Genomic DNA, 11,743 nt, shown 5'->3' with positions numbered 1-11,743 from the left:
ACAACAATTATGTGAAGAATTATCACTTTATTTTATGGAGAAGAAATCAGGCTCAAAGAAATAAAGGTGCTCATGGTCAGGACTAAGGAGTTGTGCAACAACAGTACAAATATAGGTGTGTCTGACTTCAAAGTTTGGTCATTTGATTGACAAATATTCATTAAGTGCCTACCATAAGCCAAGTACCTGTTAGGTCCTGGGGATGTGTCAAGAAGCAAGATAGGCATGGCTCCCTCTGTAAAGAGTGCACAATCCAGCAAGAACAGATAACTGCATAAATGATGATGTCAAGTGTGATAAATGCTGGGACAGAAGAAATGCAACTAATATGTCCCTTCTTTGTATTCCAAAGGTAGTAAACAATGTAAGCTTTAATTTTATTTTTTAGAAATATACATCACATTTAATAAAGTAATTATTCCCTTCTCTCCAATCTTCAATCTTCACATTCTCACTCTACTAGGGGAGTTTATTTGAACAACTGGGGATCTTAACACTATGTAACACACCATATCTACGGTAGGAAAATTTAAAAATATAGGTGTGGTGTTAGGCCATTAGAAGCTTAGACAGGACTGCCAGTGGTAATTTGCAAGATGTGCTAGAAAAGTTTAGGAAAACCTGTAAGAGGGTCTATTTTGGTAACTAAGCTCCTTTTGCATGAATGGTCAGGAAAACCTGGGTAGCATGAGATAGTGCTTTGGCAATCGCAGTGGCAGGCTGTGGGCTGTGAGAGGAGCTTGTGCCCCGGTCTTGTTTACAATTTGTCTGAGGCTCCTTGAGCTCAGTCCAGCCAGATGGACTCTTCCTCTCAAATATCAGACCTGATCTCTTCAAATAAAACAGTACAAAGCACATTAAAAGCTTTGATCCAACTGTTCACTTTGCATTTGTGTGTGTTGGGGAAATGGGGACAAAGGAAGGATTTATGAAGCCTTGCTGTGGGTGGCCAGCGCAGACACTGGGTACGTTAGAGGGAGGACGGGAGTGCTTGCTCTGTGGCGAGGCTTGCTGGACCCATGGCCCTAGCCTGCTCAGAGGCCCCCGTGTGCTCACCACGTTCCCGGAACTTGCTCTGTGGGCCTCTTTCACATTTCAGTCTCCTGGTCATAAAGGGAAAGTTCCTGCGATAGGAGCCCTGACTTAGCTGGTCAACCTTTTTCTCTGCCTCAGGGCTGGTTGGAATCGGACACCTTTCTTTAGGATTTTTCTGTAAAAGAGGTTTGTCAACATCTCTTGGTGACACCGTCTTCCATTTTCCTGAGCACATTGTACCCTTGAATCATTTCACATAGAGTGACTTATTTGATTTACATCATTCCAAAACAGGTGGTTATGTATACATTCTCTCTCTCTCTCTCTCGCGCACACAGACACACACACACACAAACAGGTGGTTATGTATACATTCTCTCTCTCTCTCTCTCGTGCACACACACACACACAGGTGGTTATGTATACATTCTCGCTCTCGCACACACACACACACAAATAGGTGGTTATGTATACATTCTCTCTCTCTCTCGCACACACACACACACACAAATAGGTGGTTATGTATACATTCTCTCTCTCTCTCGCGTGCGCACATACACACACACAGGTGGTTGTGTATACATTCTCTCCCTCTCTCTCTTGCGCGCACACACACACACACACACAAACAGGTGGTTATGTATACATTCTCTCTCTCGCGCGCGCACACACACACACACACACACACACACACAGGTGGTTATGTATACATTCTCTCTCTCTCTCGCACACACACACACACACAGGTGGTTATGTATACATTCTCTCTCTCTCTCGCACACACACACACACACAGGTGGTTGTGTATACATTCTCTCTCTCTCTCTCGCACACACACACACACACACACACACACAATACAGACATTTCTTTACACATATTAGAAAACTGGGTGTTTTGATTGCAGGAAGGAGCATCTTTAAGTGACTACTATTATATACCAGACACTTTCAACAGATGAGCTCATGAATCCTCTCATTCCCAGGAAGTAGATAAGATTTGCCCATTTTAAGGATGAAAACTACTGATGCTCAGAGAGTTTAAGAACTCTCTAGTTCATTTGTAACAGATACCTATTATCATATTACCTATTATGACAACTATGATTACCAAAAGGATGGAGCTAAAATTCAAACTCAAGTATGTTGATTCCGAGGCCTGTTTGATTTGCTCTTTGGCTTGCAGTTGCAAAGCTGCACCCCTCATGGGACTTTTGTCCTCTAACTTCTAGCTCAGTGTTCTTTGCCTCTACCAAACCTGCGGTGTAAAGGGATGGTGGCTCTCAGAAAATACTCCTTTATGTCTGTTTTCTTTTATTTGTGTTCAGTAGAGACTGAGAAGATCTCACAGGAAAGCTTCAATACAAGTTTTGAGATCAGTAAATGAAAGGAAATTATATGGACAGAATATGCAATATGTTGAATGAGGATCCAGGAACCTTCTTATGTTTAGGAATGGGGATATAGCAGAAAATTGCAGCCTTCTTTTTGCTGAACAGAAAAGCACCTCTGATTGCTTAGTAAATACTTTGAGTGAAGTCTATAGAATCCATGAGTGCTAATATAATATTGGCCTCTTATTTCTCAGCTTCAAGTCACCTTGCCTTCCTCACCCCGCGCCACCAACCCTGCATCCAGATAAAACTGTTGCGCATTAAGCATTTGGTCTCTGGATGGTTCCGGGATGGGCGCTAGAGAGAAAAGGAATTTAGAAATTCCAATACAAACACAATACATAAAGCTTCATAAATTTCAGTGATTAATGAATTTAAATGCCCCTTTAAAAATCAATTCTTCCTAGATTTCAAAAACAAATGAAGCATTTGGAAAAATAAAGATAAAACATGATTGTTTCATGTTTCTCAAATAGTATTTAAAAATAGCTAGTCAGTGTGTGTGTGTGTGAGAGAGAGAGAGAGAGGGAAAGACTAGGTACTGTAATTTTAATTGCTTGTAATCTAACTTGCCTTTTTGTTCCTTTTTTCTTCCTTTCTTTCTTTTCTTTTTTTGTATCAGTTAATCTGTTGGTTACATTTTCAGCTTTTCTTTGCTGCTGGTTTCATTTTCAGATGAAAAAATGCTAGGCACACAGTGCTGCTGTCTGGTTGCCATGGTGACCACAGCCTATTATCCTGCCTTGTCATTCATCAAGAAAGAATTACACTTGACAGAGGCAGAGGAAAATGCCTGCAGTCTGCAGCATAGGAGGAAAAAAAGCGTTTCTTGTCTTCTATGTATGTAAAAGGTCTTTAATGCCCGTTTAGTTACATGTTTTATTTAGCATTATTTATTACTTGTAAGGACAATAACTGATACCTGTAAAAATACGTCCCCTCCCTCCTAAAGTATTTAACTTGCAATTTGTCCATTTGCCTTGCTTCCCCTTTTCAGACATATACCTAGTGTCATGCTCCCACCCACCACCACAAACACCGCTTCCACTCCAGCAATAGAAACAGCCAAATGATTACATTCTCCACGGAGAATGACCACTGCAAAGGTAGCTAAGAGAGCCAGTTTTTCTTCCAAAAATGTTTTTTTCTAATCAATAGTTCTGTTGACCTGCTATTCTTAAAACTAATGAGTGCCATACGTAATCAATGAATAATTGAATACATTAATAAGTTTTGATTAAATTATTTCTCCAAGTGTGCAATGCCCATGAAGTATAGCATCAACAAACTAATGCAAAACTGCAGAGATCTTTCCGTGAGATAATTGAATATAAAATCATGATTGCTTTTTACAAATTTGGATTCATCCCAAATCCATTGTTCTTCAAAGGCAGGAAAAGGTAATTACTTGTTATTCGACTACTCCTCATCACGGCTATTTGGATTAACCCAAATTATTTCCAAAAATAAATGGTGTGATAACTTTTGTATGTTTAAATATCTAGACTTTTTTTTTTAAGTCTGATATTTTCCCACCTCATTATTCAACTCTTACAATGGCTGTATCCAGTGGGCAATTTTAAACAACTTTTCTCTGTGGATTTCTTTGCTTTGCTCCCCTTGAATTGTTTGATTTCCTTGTTAAGACGGAGAAGGTGGTCGTAAAAGAGGCAGTATTTTAAGTTGAGATCCTCTGAGAGTGTTTTTTAAAATATTTCTGTTTGATCTTTTGTCTCAGTGGTCAGAGAAAAGGTGGATGGTAACAACACTTCACCTTGAGCTGTTAGAATACCAGCATTTAGCATAACTGATATTCGTTGCAATTAAGCCATGCTACGTTGAGTGTAAATGGGCAACTACAATGAGGACCACTGGACTTCTGAAGTTCAAGTTCTATTCTGTCTGAAGACAATTTCCCTGCCAGAGGTCAAACTTTAGCACACACATGCCGACACAGAAGTCATAGTCCTGCATTGTAAGTGAAACAGAGTTGGACAATTATCTGGTCAGTTTTGGTTTTGAAATGGTTCAGATTCTAACCTTCCCACTACTTCCTTAATTATCTCAACAATTCTGGCAAGAGGAGGTTTGGGGGTGGGAAAAGATAATTCTAAAAGAATTAAATAATTATAGCTGTCAGGAAATCTGTCCTGGATTTTATATATTCCTGCATAATAATTCAAAATCTCTGGATTTTTACCATATCTGAGATAAGTTCTTTTAATGCATACCTCACAGCATCTTTTATACGCCCTTGCAGTGTAAACATGTAGAAACCATGGAATGTTTTTCTTTAATCTTGACATTTGGGAGAGCAAAGGAAACAACAAAAAGGAGAAAAGATGTGTTGAGTTTAGAATTGTGGCTATTTCTTATTGGTTCTAAACTTTTACTTTAATATTGCAGCAACACCACTGTTCATTTCCTGTTAAACTCCAAGCCTACCTTTTGATTTTCAAATGTCCCTTAGGCTAATGTTTTCACTGAGGAACGAAATGAACAGGCAGAAACAATTAAGCGAGCAGATACAGTGAAAACGAACACCACACCGCACTTTCACAGAAATGGAAGCGTATGAAGGAATTCTGCTTGGAATTTGATCCCACAGCAGCAAAGATTTTGCTTCTTGTCATTTTTCTTCTGCCTACCCCCAGTGCACACCACTTCCCCTGTATGGGGAAAAAAAGATCTAGGCACACACAAAGGAACTCCTAAATACTCACAGGCATGGGAAATATTTTCTCTGCTTGTTACTAGTACAGGATAATCTCCAAGGAAGAAAATCCAGCTAGATATTCTACACTGCAAATGTCTCCCAAAGCCTGTTAAGTGTTCACATATGTCTGTATGAAATTTGTAATATTAATTGTTTATATAGTCCTGATTAAGAGCATGAACATCATTAAAAAGGATAAAGTCAGTTTGAGGACAGAAAATTACAATGTCAGCTAAAACTGTTACCTACCAAAAAAAGTATGGACTTTTTTTTTTTAAACTTAATCATCTGTGGCTCTTTAAAGAAAAAGATACATAAACAGCCAAAAGTGAGTTGTTAAACAGCCTTCTAAATTCTATCAGGAATTAATAAAGAAGTAATTAACTCTACCCCAAACAAATCAGCCATCACATGTTTATAGCATTTTTGTCTCTCTATGAAAGCTATATCTTCTTTTTTAGTCCCACACTAAGAGATTTTACATTGCAAGAGCTTGGCATTCCTATTTTTGGATTGACTGTGTTAAAACAGGGTGCTATGATACACAAAGGAGACTGCTTACAACATAGCAAGGTAAAGGGGCTTAAGGAAGAGGCATCATTGCATCCATTCTGGGAGAATCTATATTATTATCAGACACAATGCTTGTATGATTGATTCAAGATGAGCTCTGTCTGAATTCAAACTTTATTTCTAAAGACAGTATACATTTGGAAATTGCCTTGTGAAACTGTCAGAATACAGAAAACACAAAGTTTAAACGTTTTGGATGCCTTCTGTAAGGTAAAGCAGTACCTCAGCAGTAATTCAGGAAGATGGACAGCATCCGTAAGATTATACTGAGCGGAAGGCATGGTTTTTGTTTTTTATTGAATCCATCCCATAGTATTTTCCTAATAAAACACCTCTTGTAAACCAGGGTCTTTGTATTTTTGTTGTTGTTGTTACAGGATTTTTTTTTAATACCAGTATAATAGTTTTACTCTACAATAGTGAAGATGGGAAGACAGCTGCTAGTAAACATAAAACCGGTCATATAATAACATTACAATGGATTTTTTATTTGAGATTCCAGGATGGGGTAAATTTGTTACCCCAGCAAATAGCTGGTTACATGGAAATTGACTTTATATAATAGGGAACATTTCTCTGAAAGAGAAGGCAACTTATATTGGTTAAAGCACTAAACACCAACACACTTCCTCTTTTTTGTTATTTATTCAAAAACAAAACAAATCAGAACATACCTATGTGGTGTCTAGACATCAGAACTTTCTAGTAAACCATTCTTGAAGGTGTTATAATACCAGCCCTGAAGCAATGAAAAGGCACAAATGAATTTTCAGCAGTGCATGGAAGATGTAAGTGGAATAGGATAGTTTATCTACCTTATCTGCAGTTATCTACCACTGGCATCACTGAACTAAGAAAATTGAGATCATTTGGTCATCTTGCTTGCCTTTGCAACACAAAAAGATAAATCTAAAATATTCATAGATGTATTTACATATTTGCCAACGCAGTTCATTCTTCAGATTATAGTGCTATATTTGTTAAATGTCTAAATGACCTTACAGGGAAAAAAAATAGGTAGCGGTAGCAGCAGGGAAAGTGTAATTAAACATGAAAAACTTCACTAGGATGGGTAGCACTAAACTTTGAAACTAGTCACCACTACAATTTGCAGTTCTCTTTTGCTAGAGATCCATTGTGGCCCCCCAAAAGAGGCTCCCAGAACCTGTGAATGTGACCTTGTTTGGAAAAATGTCTTTGCAGATACAGTTAAGCTAATGATCTCGAGAGGATATTGTCCTGGGTAAGAGTGGAGCCTACACCCAAAAACAAGATTACCTGAAAGAGAAAAGAAAGGGGGAAAACACACAGAGATACAGTCAGGGAGGCCACATGAAGATGGAGGCAGAGACAGGAGTGATGAGCCTGCAAGCCAAGGAATGTCAAGGGCTGCCAGCAGCCATGAGAAGCTGAGAGACACAGAGAGCGAGTCCTCTGCCAGAGCCTCCAGAAGGAACTAACCCTGTCAATATCTTGATTTCGGACTTCTGGACTCCAGAACTGTGAGAGAATGTATTTCTGTTGTTTTAAGCCATTCAGTTTGTAGTAATTGGTTACAATAGCCATGGGAAGCTAACGTAGGGTCCTTCAACAATCAAAGCAAAAAAGGGGACCTATTAGCACATGGAGTGCAAGGGAGGAAGGAATGTCTGAGCTGTTTGAAAGTGCAGCGGGATGTCATGGGCAACCAGAACCCAGGTCCAAATTCTGCCAGAACTCTCCCTCTGTGTTAGTCTATTCTCACACTGCTAATAAAGACATACCTGAGACTGGCTAATTTGTAAAGGAAAGAGGTTCAATTGACTCACAGTTCTGCAGGGCTGCGGGGCGGGGGGGGGGGGGGGTTGACTCAGGAAACTTACAATCATGACAAAAGTGGAAGCAAACACGTCCTTCTTCACATGGCAGCAAGGAGAAGTGCCGAGCCAAAGGGGGAAAAGCCCCTTATAAAACCATCAGATTTCATGAGAACTCACTCACTATCATGAGCACAGCAGCATGGGGGTAACTGCCCCCACGATTCAATTACCTTGCACCAGGTACCTACCAAGACATGTGGAGATTATGGGAATTACAATTCAAAATGAGATTTGGGTGGGGACACAGCCAAACCATATCAGTCTCTCTCCTCTCTGCTTCACTGTCTGTCATTGAAAACTGGCATTCTTCACTTGGCAGCAAACATTGCTGCTAACATCTTTTGAGTTTTTTATTGTATGGCTTCAATCATCTCAGACATACTAACTTCCTTTCATATTTCCAAATTATCTGAAAGAATCTTACTTTCCTAATTTGGGTCTTGTCTCACCCTGAACTAACCAACAGAGGCTAAGGTGCCAGGATCTTATAAAATATGACAGCTCCTAAGGAAACCACTTGAATGGGTGCAGGTGCTGGGCACCCAGGTGTCCATCACATGGGATCTTTTCTGTGTGTGATATGATTGCCATTTTTTTTAAGGACAACAGTGTGGCATTTGCAAAAACATTTGTTTTGTGGACAAGATGTGCAAGTGAATCTGAGCGCTGCCATTTACTGGAAGTGTGACATTAGCAAGTCACTTGGCCTTTCTGAGCTTTCTTATCTTGTAAAAAACGAGGATAGATTGTTTGATAAACACTCTACACCTAGAAGGATCTCAATAATGTTTGTTAATAATGGTCATAGAAGTATAGAACTTAAATGGACCTTAAAGACAGACAAGGTTAATCACCTTTTTTTTGCAGAAGAGATTTCAGAATTTAAGTTGGTGAGAAAACCAGGGCAAGAATTTAGGTTACTTAACTACCAGATTAGTGTTTCTTTGTTGTTTTATATGATCTGCCCCCATCCCTGTGGATATAAAATAAGGTCTCATCTGAAAGGTGTTATTCAACTAAAGAAAAAGCAGCTTTCTTAGAACAGACACTGACATTAGGCTTTAGATTAGATATTAACACAGGGATAAAGGTGTCAAAAAAGAAAGACCAAAGAGTTGTGTTGGGAGTTAAAACGTGAAGGACCCAGTCAAGTGCCTGCAAAATCTTGCCATTTTTGAGCCTATAAACAGTAAGTATTTTGAGACAGCATTCACACAAATAAACCATGATGGGTTCAGACCCCTCTAATTATTAAGCCATCTTGTTTACATCCCTCTATCCTGTGTTTCTTTTCCTTTGGCTATCCTTATTATATAAATAAAAACAGTTGGAAAGAGCCTAGTTGCCTCAGTTTGACAATGAGAAAATCAAGAGAAAGGTTTTTCATTCTTTGGGCCAAGCTTTGCTCCTTGTAAGAACAATTGCTAATATATCTAGTGACTATAGTTCTGCTCATTTTTATGCTTATAAAAGCCTGATGCTGAATGCCTATGTTTTAAAATTTTTAAAAGATCAACTTTGCTTTCAGATAACCCTCCTTCCTCCACCTCACAAAAACTCACAAGCTGCAACCCTTCTGATGTCCACTCCCACACAAACGAGCTTCAGGCCTGTTTCAAGGTAAAGTGCCATATTTATTGTAGCATTTATGAACTTCCTAATCGCCTAACATGTGTAAAACTGCACTAGTGTTTTTATTAGGCTCTTACCTATTTTTATGTGTCACTGATGAAGTGTTTGAATGTTTTGCCCAGTCTCATTTTTGTGCTAAACCTTATGATGTGACTTTTATTGCATGATTTTACATGGCAATGGTGATTTTTAGGAATGCATATTTCATATTATGGTAGAATTGACTGTATCTTGTTGGGATATGGGTTATATAAGCAAATTCAATAGCCAAATATAATCATACTGTAACCCCTAAAATCTGCATTTTGCAACATGTAAATGATAACTCAATAATAATTAAATCAATATTAATAATTTCTTTCCGCTTAAGGTTTACATCTTAACTGTATATTGGCCCATGATTGCTTATGCATTTCATTTTACTTCTCGGTGAGTAGCAAACTACTCACAGTTCCCTGGATGTGCCAAGTTCTCTTATGGCTCTTAGAACTCAACATTACTTTTGTTTATTAAATTCTCACTTTCCATTTTTCCAGATTAATTTCTACTAATCATTTAGACTTTGGTTAAAATATCACTTCTTTCAGGAAGTCTTCGTGGCTATTATTTCCTGCTCAGTTTGGTTAAATGCCTCTTATACGTGCTCTCACAGAATTTTGTGCTCAGATTTTTCAGTTTTTGCTACATTTGGAAGGAATTATTTGTCATTGCTTTTAGATCCCAACTTTCAAGTTGAGAGCTATGCATTTTAATCCCAAATCTCCATGCCTAGGTCAGTGCTGGTATGAAACAGACGCACAGAGTAATATTATCTGAAAATTATCTAAATAAATTAATTAAGATACTATTTCTTGAACTAGTTTATTGGTTTCCTATTTCTAATTAACAAAAATGAACACAAGTTTAGTGGATTAAAACAACAGAAACTTATCTTACAGTTCTGGAGGTCAGAATTCTGACATGGATCTCACTGGGCTAAAATCAAGCTGTTGGCATGGCTGCATTCCTTCTGGAAACGCTAGTGAGAAATTCATTTTCTTGCCCTTTTCAGCTTCTAGAGGCCACACCTTGTTCAGAATTAATAGATCATATAAGTGTAAATTTATTTTCAACTCTCAGTTCTTGTCTGGTGGAAGAAGGTGGGTTATCTGAAATGAGACAGAGTAACACCAGATGCGGTTGTGTTTGACTCATAATACACGGGTGGATGTGGGTGAACTGAGCAGCTGGTAGATGTTTGAGGTGTGTTTGTGTGGTTCATTAATCTATTTGTTCATCTTTACACCAATACCACACTTTTCCAATTTCTATACTTTTTTTTTGTTTTTATGATATTGTAAATGGTATGTTTATAGTTTCATTTTTCAAGTTTTGATTGCTAGTATGTAGTAAAAAAATTGACTTTTGTATGTAGACATTGTATTCTGTGATAATACTAAATTTCAGCTTATTAGGATTTTTTTAAAGACTCCTTAGAATTTTCTATATATTATGTCACCAGTAATTCAAAAAAGTTTTGCTCTTTTCTTTTCGGTCCTTATGCATTTTGTTTATTTATATTGTCCTATTTTACTGGCTGAGGACCTCTAGTACAAGGATGAATAAGAGTGCTAAGAACGGCCATCCTTGCTTTGTTTCCTAAGGGAGAAGCATTCAGTATTTTATAATTAAATATAATATTATTTATATTTGTAAAAAATAAGTGGACTTTATCAGATTGAGAAAATTTTCTTTTATATCTAATTTTCTGGTGGTTACTATTATTGTTACTGCTATCATTATAGTTGGCTGTTGAATTTCATCAAACGCTTTTTCTTCAACTAATGAGATAATCAAGTGATTTTTAATTATTTTATCCTGCCAATATGTTTAATAATATTCATTTTATTGTCAGTGTTAAAACAGCTTTGGATTTCTGGTATAATCCCACTAGGTCATGATGTATTAGCCTTTTTATGTATTGCTGGATTTGGGCTGATCATATTTTCTTGGGGACTTCTGTATCTGTGTTATTGAAATGTATTAATCTTTAATTTTCTTTTTTTGTAAAGTATGTGAATGGCTTGGTATCAAGTTAACACTGGCCTCATAAAATAAATTGGGAAGTGTTCCTTTCTTTTATATTTTTGAATGAGTTTAAATACAATTTGTATTATTTCTTTCTTAATTGTTTGATAGGCTTTATCAGTGAAGCCATCTAAGTTTGGAGTTTTCTTGTGGAAAGGTTTTAAAATTATGAATAAATTTGTTAATAGATGTAGGGCTATTCTGATTTTTTATTTCTTCTTGTGTTAAGTTTAATAATTTGTATTCTTCAAGAGACTTGTTCTTTTAATGTAAATTGCCAAATTTTTACTCACAAAGTTGTTAATAGTATTCACTTACTGTGTTTCTGGTTTGAATAATCTATAATAATATTTCCTTTTTCATTTGTAATATTGATAATTTATATTTTCTCTTTTTTCTTAATGAGTATAGCTAGGAGGTATCAATTTTATTAATCTTTTTAAAGAATTAACTTTTTTTAGTTTTTCT

The 11,743-nt window shown here is 37.2% G+C and overlaps 1 non-coding gene across 1 annotated transcript in view; it reads left to right on the top strand.

The window, feature by feature from the left end:
• Positions 1 to 5,437: 5,437 nt before the first annotated feature.
• LOC100937904 (uncharacterized) overlaps positions 5,438 to 11,743 on the top strand; it is a 40,127-nt gene continuing 33,821 nt past the window's right edge. The window contains exons 1-2 of the transcript XR_010141752.1: positions 5,438 to 7,219; positions 9,105 to 9,196. This is a non-coding gene — a transcript (uncharacterized LOC100937904). The remainder of the gene's footprint in view (positions 7,220 to 9,104; positions 9,197 to 11,743) is intronic.

This window comes from Pongo abelii, chromosome 9 (assembly GCF_028885655.2).
Source record: "Pongo abelii isolate AG06213 chromosome 9, NHGRI_mPonAbe1-v2.0_pri, whole genome shotgun sequence".
Taxonomy (NCBI): domain Eukaryota; kingdom Metazoa; phylum Chordata; class Mammalia; order Primates; family Hominidae; genus Pongo; species Pongo abelii.
This window is presented reverse-complemented; position numbering and strand designations above follow the sequence as displayed.